Source organism: Halictus rubicundus, unplaced genomic scaffold (genome assembly GCF_050948215.1).
Source record: "Halictus rubicundus isolate RS-2024b unplaced genomic scaffold, iyHalRubi1_principal scaffold0019, whole genome shotgun sequence".
Classification (NCBI taxonomy): Eukaryota; Metazoa; Arthropoda; class Insecta; order Hymenoptera; family Halictidae; genus Halictus; species Halictus rubicundus.
Window position 1 is genome coordinate 740,641 of NW_027488560.1, and position 5,746 is coordinate 746,386.

A 5,746-nucleotide genomic window follows, 5' to 3' on the forward strand; every position below is an offset into this window, starting at 1 on the left:
TAGAGGTTAGGATAGGATAGAGGATAGGATAGGATAGATGATAGGACATAGGATTGGATAGGATAGACGATAGGATAGGATAGAGGATAGAATAGGATAGAGGATAGGATAGGATAGAGGATAGGATAGGATAGGGGATAGGATAGGATGGGGGATAGGATAGAATAGAGGATAGGAAAGGATAGAGGATAGGATAGGATAGTGGATAGGACAGGATAGAGCAGACGATAGAGGATAGGATAGGATAGAGGATATGATAGAGAATAGGATAGGATAGAGGATCGGATAGTATAGGATAGAGGATCGGATAGGATAGGATAGAGGATAGGATAGGATAGAGGATTGCATAGGATAGACGATAGGATAGGATACAGGATAGGATAGAGGATAGGATAGAGGATAGGATAGGATAGAGGATAGGATAGGGGATTGGATAGGATAGAGGATAGGATAGGATAGAGGATAGGATAGGATAGAGGATAGGATAGGATAGAGGATAGGATAGGATAGAGGATAGGATAGGATAGAGGATAGGATAGGTTAGAGGATAGGATAGGATAGGGGATAGGATAGGATAGAGGATAGGATAGGACATAGGATTGGATAGGATAGACGATAGGATAGGATAGAGGATAGAATAGAACAGAGGATAGGATAGAGGATAGGATAGGATAGAGGATAGGATAGGATAGAGGATATGATAGAGAATAGGATAGGATAGAGGATAGGAGACGATGGAGGATAGGATAGGATAGAGGATAGGATAGGATAGAGGATAGGATAGGATAGTGGATAGGATAGGATAGAGGATAGGACAGAGGATTGGATAGGATAGACGATAGGATAGGATAGGGGATAGGATAGGGGATAGGATAGGATAGAGGAAGGGAAAGGATAGAGGATAGGATAGGATAGTGGATAGGACAGGATAGAGCAGACGATAGAGGATAGGATAGGATAGAGGATATGATAGAGAATAGGATAGGATAGAGGATCGGATAGGATAGGATAGAGGATCGGATAGGATAGGATAGAGGATAGGATAGGATAGAGGATTGGATAGGATAGACGATAGGATAGGATACAGGATAGGATACAGGATAGGATAGAGGATAGGATAGAGGATAGGATAGGATAGAGGATAGGATAGGATAGAGGATAGGATAGGACAGAGGATAGGATAGGATAGAGGATAGGATAGGGTAGACGAAAGGATAGGATAGAGGATAGGATAGGATACAGGATAGGATAGGATAGAGGATAGGATACGATAGAGGATAGGATATAGGATTGGATAGGGTAGAGGATCGGATAGGATAGAGGATTGGATATTATAGAGGATAGGATAGGTTAGAGGATAGGATAGGGGATAGGATAGGATAGGATAGAGGATTGGATAGGGGATTGAATAGGATTGAGGAAAGGAGACGATGGAGGATAGGATAGGATAGAGGATAGGATAGGATAGGGGATAGGATAGGATAGAGGATAGGATAGGATAGAGGATAGGATAGGATAGACGAAAGGATAGGATAGAGGATAGGATAGGATAGAGGATAGGATAGGATAGAGGATAGGATAGGGGATAGGATAGGATAGAGAATAGGATAGGATAGAGGATAGGATAGGATAGAGGATAGGATAGGATAGAGGATAGGATAGGATAGGGGATAGGATAGGATAGAGGATAGGATAGGATAGAGGATAGGATAGGATAGACGAAAGGATAGGATAGAGGATAGGATAGGATAGAGGATAGGATAGGATAGAGGATAGGATAGGATAGAGGATAGGATAGGATAGAGGATAGGATATAGGATTGGATAGGGTAGAGGATCGGATAGGATAGAGGATTGGATATTATAGAGGATAGGATAGGATAAAGGATAGGATAGGGGATAGGATAGGATAAAGAATAGGATAGGATAGAGGATAGGATAGGATAGAGGATAGGATAGGATAGAGGATAGGATAGGATAGACGATAGGATTGGATAGAGGATAGGATAGGATAGAGGATAGGATAGGATAGAGGATAGGATAGGAGATTGGATAGGATAGAGGATAGGATAGGATAGAGGATAGGATAGGATAGAGGATAGGATAGGATAGGGGATAGGATAGGATAGAGGATAGGATAGGATAGAGGATAGGATATAGGATTGGATAGGGTAGAGGATCGGATAGGATAGATAATAGGATAGAGGATAGGATTGAGGATAGGATAGAGGATAGGATAGAGGATATGATAGAGAATAGGATAGGATAGAGGATCGGATAGGGTAGGATAGAGGATAGGATAGGATAGAGGATAGGATAGGAGATTGGATAGGATAGAGGATGGGATAGGATAGAGGATAGGATAGGATTGAGGATAGGATAGGATAGAGGATAGGATAGGATAGAGGATAGGATATAGGATTGGATAGGGTAGAGGATCGGATAGGATAGAGGATTGGATAGGATAGAGGATAGGATAGGATAGAGGATTGGATAGGATAGAGGATAGGATAAGATAGAGGATAGGATAGGATAGAGGATAGGAAAGGATAGAGGATAGGGTAGGATAGTGGATAGGACAGGATAGAGGATAGGATAGGATAGATAATAGGATAGAGGATAGGATTGAGGATAGGATAGAGGATAGGATAGAGGATATGATAGAGAATAGGATAGGATAGAGTATCGGATAGGGTAGGATAGAGGATAGGATAGGATAGAGGATAGGACATAGGATTGTATAGGATAGACGATAGGATAGGATAGAGGATAGAATAGGATAGAGGATAGGATAGAGGACAGGATAGGATATGATCGAGGATAGGATAGGATAGAGGATAGGATATAGGATTGGATAGGGTAGAGGATCGTATAGGATAGAGGATTGGATAGGATAGAGGATAGGATAGGATAGAGGATAGGATAGGATAGAGGATAGGACATAGGATTGGATAGGATAGACGATAGGATAGGATAGAGGATAGAATAGGATAGAGGATAGGATAGGATAGAGGATAGGATAGGATAGGGGATAGGATAGGATAGGGGATAGGATAGGATAGAGGATAGGAAAGGATAGAGGATAGGATATTATAGTGGATAGGACAGGATAGAGCAGACGATAGAGGATAGGATAGGATAGAGGATAGGATAGGATAGAGGATTGGATAGGATGGACGATAGGATAGGATAGAGGATAGGATAGGATAGAGGATAGGATATAGGATTGGATAGGGTAGAGGATCGGATAGGATAGAGGATTGGATATTATAGAGGATAGGATAGGATAGAGGATAGGATAGGGATAGGATAGGATAGAGAATAGGATAGGATAGAGGATTGGATAGGGGATTGGATAGGATAGAGGATAGGAGACGATGGAGGATAGGATAGGATAGAGGATAGGATAGTGTATAGGATAGGATAGAGGATAGGATAGGATTGAGCATAGGATAGGATAGAGGATAGGATAGGATAGAGGATAGGACATAGGATTGTATAGGATAGACGATAGGATAGGATAGAGGATAGAATAGGATAGAGGATAGGATAGAGGATAGGATAGGATATGATAGAGGATAGGATAGGATAGAGGATAGGATATAGGATTGGATAGGGTAGAGGATCGTATAGGATAGAGGATTGGATAGGATAGAGGTTAGGATAGGATAGAGGATAGGATAGGATAGATGATAGGACATAGGATTGGATAGGATAGACGATAGGATAGGATAGAGGATAGAATAGGATAGAGGATAGGATAGGATAGAGGATAGGATAGGATAGGGGATAGGATAGGATGGGGGATAGGATAGAATAGAGGATAGGAAAGGATAGAGGATAGGATAGGATAGTGGATAGGACAGGATAGAGCAGACGATAGAGGATAGGATAGGATAGAGGATATGATAGAGAATAGGATAGGATAGAGGATCGGATAGGATAGGATAGAGGATCGGATAGGATAGGATAGAGGATAGGATAGGATAGAGGATTGCATAGGATAGACGATAGGATAGGATACAGGATAGGATAGAGGATAGGATAGAGGATAGGATAGGATAGAGGATAGGATAGGGGATTGGATAGGATAGAGGATAGGATAGGATAGAGGATAGGATAGGATAGAGGATAGGATAGGATAGAGGATAGGATAGGATAGAGGATAGGATAGGATAGAGGATAGGATAGGTTAGAGGATAGGATAGGATAGGGGATAGGATAGGATAGAGGATAGGATAGGACATAGGATTGGATAGGATAGACGATAGGATAGGATAGAGGATAGAATAGAACAGAGGATAGGATAGAGGATAGGATATTATAGAGGATAGGATAGGATAGGGGATAGGATAGGATAGAGGATAGGAAAGGATAGAGGATAGGATAGGATAGTGGATAGGACAGGATAGAGCAGACGATAGAGGATAGGATAGGATAGAGGATATGATAGAGAATAGGATAGGATAGAGGATAGGAGACGATGGAGGATAGGATAGGATAGAGGATAGGATAGGATAGAGGATAGGATAGGATAGTGGATAGGATAGGATAGAGGATAGGACAGAGGATTGGATAGGATAGACGATAGGATAGGATAGGGGATAGGATAGGGGATAGGATAGGATAGAGGAAGGGAAAGGATAGAGGATAGGATAGGATAGTGGATAGGACAGGATAGAGCAGACGATAGAGGATAGGATAGGATAGAGGATATGATAGAGAATAGGATAGGATAGAGGATCGGATAGGATAGGATAGAGGATCGGATAGGATAGGATAGAGGATAGGATAGGATAGAGGATTGGATAGGATAGACGATAGGATAGGATACAGGATAGGATACAGGATAGGATAGAGGATAGGATAGAGGATAGGATAGGATAGAGGATAGGATAGGATAGAGGATAGGATAGGACAGAGGATAGGATAGGATAGAGGATAGGATAGGGTAGACGAAAGGATAGGATAGAGGATAGGATAGGATACAGGATAGGATAGGATAGAGGATAGGATACGATAGAGGATAGGATATAGGATTGGATAGGGTAGAGGATCGGATAGGATAGAGGATTGGATATTATAGAGGATAGGATAGGTTAGAGGATAGGATAGGGGATAGGATAGGATAGGATAGAGGATTGGATAGGGGATTGAATAGGATTGAGGAAAGGAGACGATGGAGGATAGGATAGGATAGAGGATAGAATAGGATAGAGGATAGGATAGAGGATAGGATAGGTTAGAGGATAGGATAGGATAGGGGATAGGATAGGATAGAGGATAGGATAGGATAGAGGATAGGATAGGATAGAGGATAGGATAGAGGATAGGATAGGATAGAGGATAGGATAGGATAGAGGATAGGATAGGATAGAGGATAGGATAGGGTAGAGGATAGGATAGGATAGAGGATAGGATAGGATAGACGAAAGGATAGGATAGAGGATAGGATAGGATAGAGGATAGAATAGGATAGAGGATAGGATAGAGGATAGGATAGGATAGAGGATAGGATAGAGGATAGGATAGAGGATAGGATAGAGGATATGATAGGATAGGGGATAGGATAGGATAGAGAATAGGATAGGATAGAGGATATGACAAGGGATTGGATAGGATAGAGGATAGGAGACGATGTAGGATAGGATAGGATAGAGGATAGGATAGGATAGAGGATAGGATAGGATAGAGGATAGGATAGGATAGAGGACAGGATAGGATAGAGGATAGGATAGGATAGAGGA